Source organism: Lotus japonicus, chromosome 2 (assembly GCF_012489685.1).
Source record: "Lotus japonicus ecotype B-129 chromosome 2, LjGifu_v1.2".
Taxonomy (NCBI): Eukaryota; Viridiplantae; Streptophyta; class Magnoliopsida; order Fabales; family Fabaceae; genus Lotus; species Lotus japonicus.
This window is the reverse complement of record NC_080042.1, coordinates 59,474,104-59,492,460: the sequence shown is the minus strand read 5'-3', so window position 1 is coordinate 59,492,460 and position 18,357 is coordinate 59,474,104. Positions and strand designations below refer to the sequence as shown.

At 43.9% G+C, this 18,357-nt stretch overlaps 1 long non-coding RNA gene across 1 annotated transcript; it reads left to right on the top strand.

The window, feature by feature from the left end:
* Positions 1-17,265: 17,265 nt before the first annotated feature.
* Positions 17,266-17,857, top strand: LOC130735502 (uncharacterized). Its single transcript, XR_009018482.1, has 3 exons — positions 17,266-17,570; positions 17,662-17,722; positions 17,805-17,857. It is a non-coding gene; the product is annotated as an uncharacterized LOC130735502 (long non-coding RNA).
* Positions 17,858-18,357: the final 500 nt, after the last annotated feature.

Genomic DNA, 18,357 nt, shown 5'->3' with positions numbered 1-18,357 from the left:
TGCATGATAAGTGTGACTGATGATTCTTGTGATTGATTTCACAGATGATGAGTATGATTTAGAAAATTCTTTCAAGAGAGTTGTGCCATGGCTTGAAGATGGCTTTGGCATGAAGGATGCATCAAGTTCAGTCTTCCATGTTTTGCGTTTGTTGCAAGTTGGTTAACGGTGTTTCTCTTTTAACTTGCTTACTTTGAATTCTTAAGCATGCATTTTTTTATTGCAAGTTGGTTAATAACTTTCTTTTATTTCTGTTGAATCATTTGGATTTTATATCATTACCTAAAGATAAGCTACTTATTTATGTACCAAAAAAAGATATGCTACTTATTTTTGCTGCTTGCTGAGTTACTGTGGTGTTTTGGTTGAATGACTACAGATAATTATCCTAACCAATTTCTCCGTTCAAGCATTCAAGTGGCAGAGTTTCACATAATATGGCTTCATTTGAATGAGCTGAAGTTACAGACCTTTGGACATTCTCTTCAATAATATTGATGACATTCATTGTTTGGTGTTGCTTCTTATTGCAATCTCTTGCTATGCTTATATTTTTTGTGTCGAAAGTAACACATCTGATGATTGTTGTAGTTCTTTCTTAGCCGACTGTAACACACATCTCTATATGTTTTAAATTTGAGTCTTCACTTCGGACAATGAAACTATATTTATATACCCTCATTCTCATTTATCTATGTAACTTATCTCTTTAAAATACATATTCCCTCTATTTTCCTTGATGCTTTGCTCTCACTTAAAATTATTGTAAAAAAAAAAAACTCAAATTCAACTGTTCGACAACGTCAATGAAAGCTTTATCCAACTAAGGTCCGCTATATGGATCACTCGATCCATTTGTTACTAATTATCTTTAAGTTCAATTTTTTTTCCCATTGAGATCATTGTGGTTCTTATTATGGGTTCAATTAGAAATCACATAAGAGAGTTTTCAATTTATAAAAGAAAAGTTTCCAGATTAGTGTTTTACTTGCTCAGTTTATCAAGTTGCTACTAACTCTTTTCAAATTAATATGTTTGCTTGCTAATTGTTTTTATTTAATTTTCCATTTCTTGAATTTTTTTTATGAGTGATGAAAGATTAATTTTACCATTCTACTTTTGAATCTTTCAAGATTTAATTGTAGTATAGTAAAGATTTTTTTCGTATCCACAAAGGATTGCTAATACAAATGTAATTCACTTTCTCTGTGATCTCTTAAGTGGTAATAAAAAATATGTTGCGGCTTCCTCAAGTGGAACAATGTACTCCTTTGGAGTTTTCTATTCTCATTTGGGGTTTACTACTTTTCGTGTCTGTTATGCTATAAGTTTGGTTTTTTGTTAGTGCTTTATATGCACACATACACTTTGTTTACTATGTTCTTGAGGATTTCTTGTGCTCAAAATTTATTTTCAATTATTAATAGGTGTGTTAGCTAATTAAAATAGAGTCACTATTATGTTTTGATCTCCATTTTAAATGATTGGTTTTTATGAATTACAATTAGGCCTTGATCATTCACAAGCACATAAACTATATTTTAGTCCTCACACAAGGTATCAATTGGTGCACTGCAAACAAAAAATACAAAAGTCTATGGAATAAGAAGATAGCACAAAAATTATTTTCCACTATAAATACCATAAGTTTTTTAATCCCATCATTGTCAATATTTGTCATGTAGTTCACATACTAAAAAGGCCGCTATGATGTAAAATTTTCACTGTCAAGAATTGTAAGCAGGTAGATAAAATTTTGATATGAACTTAGAATTTTTTTTAGATACAAATTTGTTTTTCTAAAGTTGCAAGTACGAAAATGTCAAAAATTGAAAAATAATTTATTTTGTTGTACACTCATGGTTTACTTTTTTCCAACTAAGAGGTTTTATTAAATTTGATTCATTATAGATTTTTTTTTTGAAAGTACAGATTTTTTTTTACTAAACCAGTATTGTTTTTCTATAAAATTAGGTTGTCATAGAATATGATTATGATAGCGGGTAAGTAAAGTGGTATAAATGGAAAATCCCTAAAGAAATTAAGCACATTAAAAATTTACCACAATCGAAATTTTTTTCTTACCTATTAGATAAATCAATCACTATACACCATCATAATCTTATTATGTAGAAATTTAATTGGAATTTTATTAATTTATTAAATAAAAGGCTTAAAAGCATTTGTTGCCCCTGATGTTTCAGGTTTGTGCAACTGACACCCCCCATCTATTTTCGTCCATGTTTGTACCCTTAATGATACTGAAAGGTGTAGTGAGTACCCCTCCGTCACATTGACGTTAAAAAATTAACGGAAGGGGCTGATGTGGTTTTTTTTTAATTTTTTTTTACCTGCCACATGGAAATTACGTTTAAAATTGAGAATAAAGGGCAAGTGAGATTCGAACCCAGGCCATGCAAGTGTCAAAAACAACACTTAACCAACTGAACTAGATAGATAATTGTAATATCTAACAACAAAATATTATTTATATTATCTACCCTCCTTTAAACCTATACACATCAATTCAGCAAACTACCCCATGAAGCTTCTCACCCCAAAATCCGAGTACCCCCATCTGATTCCGATTTCGAACAACAAAACCCTTGTTGGGTTTACGAGAATCAACACTGTTTCCTTCCCTTTAATCTATGGAAATCACAAAGCTGTACCATGTCATAACCTCATCCTTCATCATCACAAAACCTCTCATCCTTTAACCACAACTCCCCTGCATCCTGAAAACCTTCACCACCGAATTGAACCACCTTCTTCCATCGCCCAGAACCTCGCCAAAATAATCACCAACAGCCACCAAAACTACCAGAACAACAACCCAAAATCTCAGAAATCAGAAAACAGAAATCACCACAACCATTCCCAATCACCATAACCATTCTCCAACACCTGAATAAATTGAACCCAGAACCTCCAACCGCACAAACCCAACCATCCAGAGCCACACCAACCTTCGCCCCAGCCACTATCATAACCAACAACTGAAACCCCCATCGTCAGAACTCAAAAGCCTCCACCCTCCGTTCATTGCAAACCCGCCACCATCATGTGGGTTTACGAGAGAGAGAGAGACCAAATTGAGACCTGAAGGGGAGGAGGAGAGAAATTGAGCAATAGTACAAGGCGAGATCGAGGAGGCTCCACGACAGCGTGAAGATGACCCGACGAAGAATATGGTGGTCACGCAGCTCAGTATCTGGGTTTGTTGATGATTGGCAGGGATGAGGATTTCTTTGATCTTCCTTTTCTTTCTGGTTATGGGTCATGGGTTTGGGCTCTGATTTGAAGATGAAAATGGATATTAGGAGAAGAAAGAGGTTTTTGGGATGATGGAGTTGTTGCTTTCGGTTATTGAGTGAAGGAGAAGGAGAGAATGTTGTATGTGGATCAGGATAAAGAAGAAGTTCATGGATGAAGATGAAGGGAACGAAATGATGAGAATTATCTGGGTTCAAGTTCATTACATTTTGATGAATAAGTATGCTATAAATAAAACGTTGGTCATAATTTCAACATTTGATTGAGTAGCTTAACTGGTAAAGTCTGTGTTTTGCTAATTCAAGGTCATGGGTTCAAATCCTCCCACCTCCTTTTACCAAGTTCTGATTTTCTTTTAATGACGTGTCACGCCACGTAGGATGCTGACGTGGCATTTAACGGCCACGTCACCCTTTTTAAACGGCAGAATGACGGAGGGGCAAACGGTGCACATTTGTAAAACATGAAGGGTACAAACATGGACGAAAATAGATGGGGGGTGTCAATTGCACAAACCTGAAACATCAGGGGCAACAAATACTTTTAAGCCTAAATAAAAATATTCAAAATAAGTCCGAATTTTCTGATGCAACAAAAAAAAAATGAATAAGTCCGATTGATAGTCTAATAATATTTTTTTTGCCAATTGTGTTTTATTCTACTAATGAAATTATATATTTTACCATTATCTTGAATTTAAGTTGAATATATAATTGAAATTTTATTAATATATAAATTATAAAATATAAATAAATATTACATTGCACAGGTATTTAGTACTTCTTATTTGTGAGTTTGGATTTCACTATTCCTAAGAAACCACCAATTACGTTGTGCCATCTGACCTAAATTTTTGCTCTAAGGTTGGGTACTAATTCAATTAACCAACATTTGAGCAATATATATTATATACATTATTTGTAACTCTTTGTATGAATTATTTGTTTATCTTTTACATGCAAGATCGCGCCATAAATTAGACCCACAAGCTCCATACTTATTGTTAAGGGCGAACAAAACTTAATATTACAGAGTTATCCAATTAATTTCTATGAGTAAATAAAATATTTGGACTGGGCGAGCCCCTAGAGGGGCAACGCCCAGCATGTATCCCGCCCTGAGGCGGGGCCCTGGCCTTCAGATGGGCCTTGACCTCGGAGGCCCAATTGGCCCAATAGGTAGTACCCAAGCTCTATAAATAGGAGGTAGTTATCAAGTGTAGGGGACTTTTGGCTCATTTGATGAAATAACACTCGAAATTCAGCACTCTCTCTCACTCTCATTCTCTTTTAGCACAATCCCTCTACCTCTAGGTACTATACCTCTCTTCAATGTTCATTCCCAGAACATTTGGCGCCGTCTGTGGGGATCGTCTGTGGGGACTGTAAACTTTCTACTCCCATTCACGTGGATTGATTGTGCATGAAGTTACCTCTGATTGTGATTAGGCAATTCTCTGGTTTTCTGATTTTGATTCTGTGACTAGTGTTGGTTTTCCGATCGAGTTTGCATCATTTCTGGTTTGGATGGAGACTCGACGTAGGAGGCAGCATCATTCACCAATGCGACAGCGGATTTCGCCGCCTCGGCGGCCTCATCGTGTGGTCCTGGATTCTCCGGTACGAACGGCAGGAGTACAGTCGCCTTCTCCTCCTCCATCACCACCACCTCCTCCATCGCCTTCACAGGTGGGATCTCTGGAGCGCTCACCAGAGAATTCACCTGCTCCGGAACAACAACCGGCGGTGACACAGGAGCAATGGCGCCATTTGATGCGCAGCATTGGCAACATCCAGCAGCGGAATGAGCATCTACAGGCTCAGTTAGATTTCTACCGTCGCGAGCAGCGAGATGATGGAAGCAGAGAAGCAGATTCCGTGGCTGAGTTCCGTCCGTTCTCGGAAGATGTTGAGAGTGTGGCGATTCCGGATAACATGAAAACGTTAGTTCTGGATTCTTACAGCGGAGATTCCGATCCGAAAGATCATCTTCTGTATTTTAATACGAAGATGGTGATAATTGCGGCGTCAGATGCGGTGAAGTGCAGGATGTTTCCATCGACGTTCAAATCGACGGTGATGGCGTGGTTCACAACTTTGCCGCGAGGATCGATTTCAAATTTCAGAGACTTCTCATCCAAGTTTCTAGTGCAATTCTCGGCAAATAAGAATCAACCGGTGACGATCAATGACCTATACAATATTCGCCAGCAAGAAGGGGAGTCACTGAAAGAGTACATGGCAAGGTACAGCGCGGCGTCGGTAAAGGTAGAGGACGAGGAGCCTCGAGCTTGTGCTTTAGCATTTAAAAACGGTTTGCTGCCGGGAGGGTTGAACAGCAAATTGACACGTAAGCTGGCGCGCTCGATGGAAGAGATGCGTGCTCGTGCCAGCACTTATATTCTCGACGAGGAGGACGACGCTTTCAAAAGAAAGCGCGCGAAGTTGGAAAAGGGTGACACGTCGCCCAAGCGCGCGAAAAAAGATAGGAGCGGCGAAGATAAGGGGGATGGCAAGCAGCAGAGACTAGGTAAGGGGAAGTCGGTATTCAAACCGACCAAGGAACAGTTGTATCCACGGCGCGATGATTATGAACAACGTCGGCCTTGGCAATCTAAGTCTCATCGCCAGCGGGAGGAAACTGATATGGTGATGAACACAGATTTATCGGATATGCTCCGAGGGGCGAGGGACGCAAATCTAGTGGATGAACCGGAGGCCCCAAAGTATCAGCCACGGGACGCCAATCCCAAGAAGTGGTGTGAGTTCCACCGGTCCGCCGGGCATGATACGGATGACTGTTGGACTTTGCAGCGGGAGATTGATAAGTTGATTCGGGCGGGATATCAAGGAAATCGTCAAGGTCTGTGGCGCAACGGTGGCGATCAAAACAAAGCGCACAAGCGGGAGGAGGAGCGAGCGGACACTAAGGGCAAGAAAAAGCAAGAATCAGCGGCTATCGCCACAAAAGGGGCTGATGACACGTTCGCTCAACACTCAGGACCGCCCGTCGGGACCATCAACACCATCGCCGGGGGATTTGGCGGCGGTGGCGACACTCATGCGGCGCGTAAGCGCCATGTTCGTGCCGTTAATTCCGTTCATGAGGTCGCTTTTGGATTCGTACACCCTGACATAACAATCTCGATGGCGGACTTTGAGGGGATAAAGCCTCATAAGGACGACCCGATTGTGGTGCAGTTAAGGATGAACAGTTTCAACGTTAGAAGGGTACTCCTGGATCAGGGTAGTTCGGCTGATATTATCTATGGTGATGCATTTGACAAGTAGGGACTAACTGACAATGATCTAACTCCATATGCGGGAACCTTGGTAGGTTTCGCGGGGGAGCAAGTAATGGTGCGGGGATACATTGATCTAGACACAATATTTGGGGAAGATGAGTGTGCCAGGGTTTTGAAGGTAAGGTATCTGGTTCTCCAGGTGGTGGCATCTTACAATGTCATCATTGGGCGAAATACATTGAATCGCCTTTGTGCTGTAATTTCAACAGCCCACTTGGCGGTCAAGTATCCGCTAAGCAGTGGAAAGGTGGGAAAGCTGAAGGTGGACCAGAAGATGGCGAGAGAGTGTTACAATAATTGCCTTAACTTGTATGGCAAGAAGAGTGCGTTGGTTGGTCATAGATGTTATGAAATCGAAGCTTCGGATGAAAATCTTGATCCCCGGGGCGAGGGGCGAGTAAATAGGCCCACGCCAATTGAGGAAACGAAGGCGCTAAAGTTTGGCGATCGCACTTTGAAGATTGGGACCAGACTGACGGAAGAGCAGGAGGCGCGCCTGACAAAACTGCTTGAGGAGAACTTAGACTTGTTTGCTTGGAGCTGCAAAGACATGCCTGGAATTGATCCAAACTTCATATGCCATCGGTTAGCATTGAATCCAAGTGTCAAGCCAGTTTCACAACTCAGGAGGCGCTTGGGTGGCGACAAAGGGAAGGCGGTGCAACAGGAAGTCGACAAGTTGCTGGCGGCAGAGTTCATCAGGGAAGTGAAGTATCCGACGTGGTTGGCGAACGTCGTAATGGTGAAGAAGGCGAACGGGAAATGGCGAATGTGTGTAGATTACACAGACTTAAACAAAGCTTGTCCAAAAGATTCGTATCCCCTTCCCAGCATCGATAGCCTTGTTGATGGTGCCTCGGGCAACGAACTGCTTAGCTTGATGGATGCTTATTCTGGCTATCATCAAATCCGCATGCACCCGGCAGACGAGGACAAAACGGCTTTTATGACCGCCAGAGTCAATTATTGCTATCGCACCATGCCGTTTGGACTAAAGAACGCTGGGGCGACCTACCAAAGATTGATGGATAGGGTTTTTGCTGGGCAGGTGGGAAGAAACATGGAGGTTTACGTTGATGACATGATTGTTAAATCAGTACGTGGTTTAGACCATCATCAAGATCTGGAGGAAGCATTTGGCGAAATAAGGAAGCACAATATGCGCCTCAACCCGGAGAAATGCTCTTTTGGTGTTCAGGGTGGCAAGTTTTTGGGATTCATGATCACATCCAGAGGAATCGAGATAAACCCAGAAAAATGCAAGGCGATTCAGCAGATGAAAAGCCCTTCTAATGTGAAAGAGGTCCAACGTTTAACGGGGCGAATAGCAGCATTATCTCGGTTTCTTCCCAAGTCTGGTGACAGATCTTTCCTTTTTTTCAAGTGTCTTCGTAAGAATGTCGCATTTGAGTGGACGGCGGAGTGTGAGGAAGCTTTTGTTCGCCTCAAGGAACTCCTATCGTCACCGCCAATCTTGTCGAAACCAATACAGGGACACCCGCTGCATTTGTATTTTGCTGTGAGCGATAGTGCTCTGAGTTCTGTGATGTTGCAGGAGATAGATGGCGAGCATCGAATTGTTTATTTTGTTAGTCACACACTCCAGGGCGCGGAGGTCAGATATCAGAAAATTGAGAAGGCGGCGCTGGAAGTCCTCGTCACCGCCCGGCGGTTGAGACCTTATTTTCAGAGTTTTCCCGTGAAGGTGCGGACGGATTTGCCCTTGAGACAAGTATTACAAAAACCGGATTTATCAGGTAGATTGGTCGCCTGGTCGGTTGAATTGTCAGAGTATGGTTTGCAATATGATAAGCGGGGCGCGGTTGGTGCGCAGTCACTAGCTGACTTTGTGGTCGAGTTGACTCCAGATCGGTTTGAAAGAGTGGACTCTCTTCGTGGATGGATCCTCCAATAGTAGTGGCAGCGGCGCGGGAGTAACGTTAGAAGGGCCGGGGGAACTAGTGTTGGAGCAATCCCTGAAATTCGAGTTCAAAGCAACGAACAACCAGGCAGAATATGAAGCTCTCATCGCCGGATTGAAGTTGGCGCGGGAAGTGAAGATCGGGAGTTTGTTGATAAGAACGGACTCACAATTGGTGGAGAATCAAGTGAAGGGAACTTTCCAGGTCAAAGATCCTAATCTGATCAAGTACCTTGAGCGGGTACGGTATTTGATGACACTTTTTCAAGAGGTCGTGGTGGAGTACGTTCCTCGGGCAGAAAATCAGCGGGCGGACGCGCTGGCCAAATTGGCGAGCACGCGGAAGCCCGACAATAACAAAAGTGTGATTCAGGAAACGCTGGCGTACCCAAGCATCGAAGGCGAGCTCATGGCCTGCGTGAACAGAGGGGGAACATGGATGGGTCCCATAATATCTATCTTGGCGGGGGACCCGGCAGAAGTAGAGCAATGCACGAAGGAACAACGGCGGGAGGCGAGTCACTATACTCTCATTGACGGACACTTGTATCGCCGTGGTTTCTCAACGCCATTGTTGAAATGCGTATCGCCAGAGAAGTACGAAGCGATAATGTCTGAGGTACATGAAGGAGTATGCGCGAGCCACATCGGGGGAAGGTCTTTGGCTTGCAAGGTGTTGAGGGCGGGTTTTTACTGGCCCACCCTCAGGAAAGATTGTATGGACTTCGTGAAGCAGTGCAAGAAATGTCAAGTGTTCGCGGATTTGTCTAACGCACCGCCAAAAGAGTTGGTAACGATGAGCGCCCCGTGGCCTTTTGCCATGTGGGGTGTGGACTTAGTCGGACCTTTTCCGACCGCCAGGGCACAAATAAAGTTTATATTAGTGGCGGTGGACTACTTCACTAAGTGGATTGAGGCTGAACCCCTGGCCAAGATTACTTCTGCAAAGATAGTCAATTTCTACTGGAAGCGTATTGTTTGCAGGTTCGGGATCCCAAGGGCGATCGTATCTGACAACGGGACCCTGTTTTCAAGCAGCCAAACAAGGGAGTTCTGCAGGGAAATGGGCATACAGATGAGGTTCGCCTCTGTTGAACATCCGCAGACGAACGGGCAGGTGGAATCTGCAAACAGGGTAATCCTGCGAGGACTAAGACGACGGCTTGCGGAGGCTAAGGGAGCTTGGTTGGATGAACTTCCGGCGGTGCTGTGGTCGTACAACACCACCGAGCAATCTACTACAAGGGAAACCCCCTTTAGAATGACCTATGGGGTAGATGCCATGTTGCCGGTGGAGATTGACAACTTTACATGGCGGACTCAACCAGGTTTTGAAGGGGAAAATCAGGCCAACATGGCGATGGAGCTGGACCTTTTGTCGGAAACGCGCGACGAGGCGCACATTCGGGAAACAGCGATGAAGCAGCGCGTGGCGGCAAAGTTCAACAGCAGGGTTCGCGTCCGAGATATGCAGGTCGGCGACCTGGTCCTCAAGTGGCGATCGGGAGCCCCGGGGAACAAGCTTACTCCCAACTGGGAAGGGCCCTACCGCATTATTAAAGTTCTTGGTAATGGGGCCTATCACTTAGAAGAGCTTGATGGAAGGCGGTTACCTCGATCGTTCAATGGTTTGAGCTTGCGCTACTTTTATAGTTGATCGCAGGCGAGAAAGTGAACAAGGCGGAATCGCCGGAGCCAGATATCTTTAAGATTTTCCGAAGTGTTTTCAAATTCTCCAATGTATTGCAATAACAAGGCGTGCTCTTTTTCTCCGAAAGGAGTTTTTTAATGAGGCGCTCCATCAATAAAATAAAACGAAAATTCACGAAATTCGTGTCCAAAAATTCCAGGGATTCCCTGACGATCGGAATTGCCGATCGACATAAAGAATTACGGCGATCACTAAGTGGGACAAGCTTGATCCCCAAAGGGGCTTGCTGGAACCCTGAAGGTTGTGGCGATTCCACAAATGGCCTTTGACGCCTGGGAATCACCCTCCGGAAAGTCTGACGTGATCGCCGGTCCCGTAAACGATGTGCTGGGTAAGTCTCGCCAGAATACGACGAGCGCCGTTAACTAGGCAAAAGTCTTGGGACCCCCAAATGGCCATTGGGATCCAAGCATTGTAAGCCCCGAGCGGGCAAAGCCCCGGGCGAAGTCCTCGAGAATGGAGGCCGTTTCTTCCTATTGGGGAAAACGTCTAAAGTCTTGGTGGTGGAATACCAAGCAACAAGTCCTAGTTAAAATTAAGGCACGAAATCGTTAGGCGTAATTCAATCATATGACGCGTGAAAAATAGCGCAAGATATAAGGTCGGCGAATGAATAAGGTGGAAGGCGAGTGCTCGGTCACTCAGGATGTTGAATATTTTACTACTCTGGCGTGTTGAGGGGTTAAACTATGAAACTTATTCTTAAATTTTTTAAGCCATAAGAAGGCGGCGACTAAAAAGTGTACGGCGGAAGCATTCCAACATGATTTACAAAATATCCAACGGCGGTATAAAAAGCTATGTCGAAGGGTTGCTTAAACATAGACGAATGGCGGAAAAGTACACTACAAGGTGACAGTAAAAGCTAAAGTAATGTTAAAATTACATTATTCAATGTTTTCTTTCTCCTGTTCTTCTTCTTCCTCTTCTTCTTCAGTCGCTGTCAAGAGGTGTTGGTCAATCAGGGGAGGATCGTCGGGACCAACCAGTCCTTCGGCGGTTATCTCTTTCATTACTCCCATGGCGCTAAAGTCAAAGTTCGGGTACAAATGTTGGGCCTGATCTTTGGCGAGGTAGAAACCGCGCTCGCGGTTGTCAAGGGCGATGTCAGCGGCTTGTTCCCTCGCCTCAGTGGCTTTAGCCTTCTCCGTCGCCAGCTCGTCCTCTAGTCTTTTGATCTTTGCCAGTTGGGAAGCAATCTCAGCATCTTTCGTGGCGAGGGCCTCGGCATGAGTTTCGGTCGCTTTCTTGATCTCCTCGGACGTAGCCTGCATCACCGCCTCCATGTCAGACTTCGCCAAGGCCAAGGACTCTGCAGACTTTTTCTCTTGCTCCGCCAACGCCTTCTTCACTAACTCCAGCTCAGCGCGCAGTATGGCAAGCTCTGACTCCTTAGCAATCAGCGCCTCGCCTCGGGCGATCAAGTCCTTCTCAACTTGCTCTTTTTCCTTTTTGCAAGCTTGAAGGCTTGCATCAAGCTCATCTGTTTCTTCCTTCATCAGCGCCAGCTGATCCTCCAGCTCGCCGATTTTAATCCCCGCCGTGCCAATCATCTTGTCGGCATAGACTTTGTCTTTTCCTGCCTGCGTCGCCAGTTTGTCGAAACGCTTTTCCCAAGCAGCGGCGGCTTCTTGATGCTTAGCACTTTCGGCCTTCAACCGCTCAGCTTCAACGGTGGCGGCATTGAACTTCTCAAACGCGTGGGCAAAGATGCACCCAGCGCGTAGGAGGCAAGCAAGAGTCTCCTCCTTGGTGTCATTAAGGCCCCGACTCAAAACTTCTTTTTCTATGGCGTCACGGTTAAGACCAGCAAGTAAGAATTCTGAGGGTTCAATGGCGTTGGGGAGCATATTATAATAGCTTGAAGAACCGACCTCGGGAGCAGGGGCTTGTTCAATTTGAGCCGCTTCAAAGGTAGTGGCAGCGCCAGGACAGGATTTTTCCCCTTGATGAGGCGGGGAAGGCATGGAGCCCGCATCATGTGTTGAGGGCGGGCTAGGAGGCGCATCTTGGCGAGGGGGAGACTTCGGGGTTTCATTTTCTTTTTCCTTCTCTCCAATAGGAGTGTCGGAAGACGCAGCAGCTTTTGTGGCGTTGACGCCGGCGAGTTTCTCGGCAGCTGAGGATTGAGAAATGTTGGTGGTTGTGGCACCGGCGGAGGCGGCTGTGGCGCCAGCAGAGGACTCAGCGGCAACAGCAGCGGTCGCACCGGCGGTGGCAGGAGTAGAAGCTGGTACGGTGGTTGGCTCGATAGCCGCGGCGACGGAGGCTTCAGTGACATTTTTGCCTTTAGGCGCAGCAGCAGTGGTGGGCTGAGCGCCAGGGTTGGATGTGCCGGCGCCGGAGGAGGCTTTGACCAATCTTCTCCTCTTGGGAGCTTTGGTGCTCTCGGCTTGGTTCTCAGCACCGCCCCGTTTTTTCGCGTCGCCCTCAGTGTTGAATTTTGGGGAAAAGCGAGCCATTCTCCTCTCGCGGGCCTTCAGGAGCTCGGCATTCGTGAAATTCATATCTTCTGTAACAATAAAAAATACGATCAGTGACAACATAGGAGACGAGAAAGGAAATGTCAATAATAAAAGTGAGCTATGGGCAACCTAAGTATTTGGGAGTTCTTGAGAGGTCAGCGCCCTCAAGGATTGTTGTGCAGTCAAGGATGGGAAGTGGGGCAAGGAGATTAATAAAGGCTTTGTCGTTGGCGGACAAAGATTCCTCTGAAGGATCGGTGATCCCATTGGGCTTCTCCGTCCAGTAAAGAGGAAAAAGGGCGGTCCCGTCTCTAAGGGTGAATGCCTCTGGGTAGGCGGGATGAACCGCCACACGGAAGTACTTCCGTGCGAAGGAGGACTTCGCGTTACTTTTGTGGGGATGCAAGCACTTCCGGCCGGCTCGGGCCTTCAAGCACTTCCGGCTCGGGCTCGGCCGGCTAGGGGAGGTAGGGCTTGAAGCCATTTTTAGAAGACAGTGAAGTGAAAGAAAGGAAAAGATGAGTATGTGTGTGATGCAAAGATAAGGACAGTGGGACTCACCGGAGTAGGATGTGAAGAGTGGGTAGCGGAAAGGGTGATAAGCGACGGCTCCGGAGCGGAAGTGGGCAGAGGGAGTTTGGTAAGCGATTAGGGAAGTAAAGAGGGGTCTCGGAAAGGGATGACTGTGGGGAAGAAGGGTTTTTATAGGAGAAGGGGAGAAGCTGGAAGGGTGACGCGTGTTGGACGCGTGTGGAAGGTTGGAAGTCATGATGGTTTTGGGGAGGTGGGTCGCGTGCAATGGGGAGTTACTGCGCACGATGGGACGGTTATGAAAGGTGAAGTGACGGTTCCGGAGAAAGAGGGAAATTGATGTAACCGACACATCACGTGGGGCAGTCACGTGAGGCAGATAGAGATTTGAAAGGGTTTTAAAATAAGGGAAAGCGCGAAAAGCCTCGCCACTATAAGGATCAAACACCATCGCCTGACGGGTGACACCAACAACAAAGTTCAGTCGCTCGCCGGGGTTACCGCCAGTCAATGATTGAATGATCAGCACATGACCCATGCCTGCCACCTTTCCCGCCGGCGAATGATCATACACCTGCTCCAACTTATCGCCAATACGAAGTAATCGTTCTCGCCGCTTGTGGACTTGTGGACTTGCCAGCTCGGATTGCTCGTCAAGTCAGTGGACTGGGTAACCGAAAATGCTAGTTTCCTTTTGCTCACGCCATGTTGGCGATATAGTTTACTTCTCTTTTCTCAAGCCATGTTGGCAGTGCAGATTCCGGTGTACTGTAAGACATATGTAAAAGCATTTAAAAGACACACTTAGCTCTCATACCTCGAGCTCGGTGTCTTGTGGACTAGTGGACTGGGCGAGCCCCTAGAGGGGCAACGCCCAGCATGTATCCCGCCCTGAGGCGGGGCCCTGGCCTTCAGATGGGCCTTGACCTCGGAGGCCCAATTGGCCCAATAGGTAGTACCCAAGCTCTATAAATAGGAGGTAGTTATCAAGTGTAGGGGACTTTTGGCTCATTTGATGAAATAACACTCGAAATTCAGCACTCTCTCTCACTCTCATTCTCTCTTAGCACAATCCCTCTACCTCTAGGTACTATACCTCTCTTCAATGTTCATTCCCAGAACAATATTGATACAGAAAAAGAAGATAATAATAACATATAAGTATTTCACTAATTAAAATTGTATGTTTTAGTAAATACATCATTATATTATTCCATATATATCAAATACTCAATGAATATAATTTAACAATTGATTTGGTAAAAAAACTACCCGTGCATCGCACGGGCAAACGAGCTCTATCCTAGTAAAAAAAAATTACTGGTTTGATTCAGAAAGTTAACTACGTACGTGGATGCAGCAGAACGTTGATAACTACAAAAACATAAAATGATTTTAATGACTATTTATCTTACATTTTTAAGTAATGGTACATGCATCTTCCACCAAACCAATAGTAACATGGCTCCCCCTAATGTGCACCAGGTTTTTTTGGGAATAATTTTACACCACCATTTTGACCTGCTATTGACTTGCTATTGTAGGTTTTAATTTTTTTTTAAATCATATAATTTAAAAAACATATTTAATAATAATAACATTAAATTTCATCCTCTTCAACCCAATTATTCATCATCTTTAACATTTTTTATTCATCTTCCAACAACAAAAACCCAGAAATTCTTTTTTTTTCAAACAACATCCAATCAAATAACATAATCATGTCTTTTGTTTTTTTGGTCAAGAGAGCACATCCTGTCAAAACTGAAGTTTTTAGAGACACTTGAACATGGTCTAATGGTTTCCCCTTGTAAGTAGAGGTTGTTTCATTATTAGAAACAATTTGTCTTTGCATATTACTCGTGTACTCCCAGTATAGCTCGTGACTAAGAATCAACAACATCTGCATAATTCTTCCAAGGTGACAATGCTGCTTTACTTCCTGTATCAAGTCCTTCAACATAATCACTAGACCAAAAAACACACACTTCAAGCATTTCACCATCAACCCACCCCCAACCCAGAACCCACTCTCGACCCACCCCTATCCCAGAACCCATACTCTACCCACCTGCCATCATCACCACCATCTCTCTCCACGCCAGTACGCCACCACACGACCTCATCTAACCTCTTCAATATTCTAAATCAGATCTGAGATTTGAGAGAGAAGCAGATCTGAGATTTTCACTATTTGTTCTTCATCTGGGTTTTGCAGTTCATCTCAAACGTGATGGACTTCCTGTGCATGCTCAAATCAACTGAAAACTTCTGGTTCCATCCACCACTGGCTCTGTCGCCACTTATCATTGTGGCGTGGGTGGATTCCGGCGGGCAGGTGGTTGTTGCTGTTGCCGGATTTGTGACACTAGTTGAGGATGGTGGTTTTGATGGCCAAATTGGGGATTACAGTGGAGAAATCGGGTTGGGTTCCGTCTTGGAGTTTGGGAGGGTTTGCTAACCCCCACCCACCGCAAACCAACCAGATCTAAAGAAAAGATAAAAAGATCAAAGCTTTTTCGAATCAGCTTTTGCTTCGCCGGCCATGGGTGAGAGGGTGGACGATTTTTGGTGGGTGAAGAGAAGAAAAGGAAAAGGAAAAGAAACGAAGGGAAGAGAAGTGGGTGCTGAGATAGTGGTGGCAGCTCTGGTAGAAGAAGGGTTGCGGGATGAATATGAAGATGAACAGAGGGTTAGGGGATTTTTTGATTCTCAAAGGGTTGGGGTATGAATGAAGATAATGGATAATTATTAGTCTAATTTTATTTCAAAAAATAATTTTTCAATTTTTAAATTTTTCAAAAAAAAAAACCGGGGAACCCACCATAGCAGGTGGGATTCCCTGGTGCAAAATTAAAGAACCACACAAGTGGTGCAAAATTAACTTATTGGGTTTTAGGCTCTCTTTCTATATAGAGAAAGGCTCAATTTGTGCAAACATGTTCATCTCACTTATTTTAGTAGAGAGATTTTATATTATATTAAGAGAAAGTTCACTTTACAAAAAGAGGCAAGAGATAAGTGAGAGCGAAGAGTGGAGAAACAGTTTTCGCCCAAACTCAAAGAAATTGTGATAGATTCATCACTGCAACTTTGTTAACCGTTTGATTGGGATGAAATTGGACAGCAGATTTGCAAGTTGTGTTGTTTCATTCTGAATGGTTGATTGGTGTGTCCGAAATAGAGGAAAACACAGTCCAACACTAGCGCGAAGTTAGTTTTTCTAGTTTTATTGGTTCTATATTTTATGTTTGTTACTTTGTTGTTGACCAATTGTTGAGCACGATTTGTGCTCAGAGTACTCTCTTATACCCTTATTTTGATCATAGTGGATATGATTGACTAGCACGGGCCAACGGTCTTTTACTTCTCGCATTAAGAATGATTTACCAAGTTAAAATCTTGTGTCTCTTCGTTTGTGTGATTTTTAGTTACTGCGATTATTTTTTATTGCTCCTCCATATTCTTGTAATTAAGTTGAGGAAATTACGATATACGTTGTATTACTCTGTTTGAGTTATTCTTGCTATTATGTTGAATTTTCCATCAGAGTGGCATTAGAGCTCTTTTGTATTGGGCTATTTAACTTGCTTGAATGATAGATACAGACAAATACAAATATGATAGTCTGTTTGAATACACTAATTATCTCTTTTGGAATGAAAAATGAGTGATTGTTATTTGTGAAAAATTTACATCTTCCCGTGTTTGCTATTGAAAAGTTGAAATCAAAGTTTGACGAGGATTGACACACTACAAGAAAACAGGACATTTGCGGCGGACATCTTGCGGCGGTTATAAGCCAACCGCCGTTAAATATAATTTTGCGGCGGTTATTGTGGCGGTTTATGAAGCCGACGCTGTTTCTCAATGTTTGCGGCGGTTGATGAACAGGCAGCGGCGGTTTCCAGCTTATTATTTCAGTTTTTTATATTGTGTGTATTTGGCGGCGGTTGTATCAAGCAACCGCCGCAGTTGTCCCTTACGTTGCGGCGGTTGATTTGCTTTTAGTGGCGGTTTGGGGCTTTATTTTTATTTTAAAATCAATCCTAATTTTATCTCCGGCGGTTTCTCTTACCAACCGCCGCTGAATGCCCTAATTTTGGCTCCCCCCCTCTCGCTTTTCACTTTCCCTCTCGCTCATTCTCTTTCCCTCTCACTTGTTTTCTCAATTGAATCCCAAAAACCATCAAAGCCCTAATTTCTAACTTCTGGACTCACTGCGTTTCATCTCTGCTCAGGTTCGTTCCTCTCTTCTCTTCTCTTCTCTTCTCTTCTCTCCTCTTCTCTGATTTAGGTTTTGCTTTTCAGAGTCGGTGGCCGTCTCGCACTCCAAGCTCCGATTCGTTCTTCCAGGCTCTGGTTCGTCCCTCTCTTTCTCTTATGTTCTCTTTTCTTCCCTTCCCTTCCCCTCCCTTCCCTTCCCTTCTTTGATTTGCGTTTTCTCTTTCAGATTTGGTGTGTTGGTGGTGGTTGTCTCGCACTCAACATCATTGTTCCTCTTCCAGGCTCTGGTTCGTGTCTCTCTTTCTCTTCTCTTTTCTTCCCTTCCCCTCCCTTCCCTTCCCTTCTTTGATTTTCGTTTTTCTCTTTCAGATTTGGTGTTGGTGGTGGCCCTCTCGCACTCAACATCATTGTTTGGACGCCAGGTACAACCCTCCCTCCTATTCTCTTCTTTGATTTCATTAATATAGTGCTTTCTTTCAAGTTATGTTCTTGGATAAACTACAATCAGCTTCTTTTTTTCATATGATTATCTTGATTTGTACATTAGGTTTTGGCAAGAACTGAATTGAAAAACTGGTTCGCCGAACTGAATTGAACTGGAAAATTGGTTCTCAATTTATAAAATTCACAAGACAAACCTACCTCAATAAATAAAAATTAATTCTATATATCTTTGCCATTATACATGGATTGGACATAATGGTAGTCTAACAGGATCACAAATTATGGGGAGGAGGGAGATGAGATAAACACGTCAAGAAGTGGTTTGAAGTTACTTCCTCCAAACTTCTAGACCAGAGTGATTTTTTCTTTAAATGTTTAATTCGGTGAATTGTTTTGCAGTTCGGTGAACCAGTTCTGATTTTGCAATTTAATTTAAAGATATGCTTGCTTATAAGTTATGTATCATATAGCTCTAATT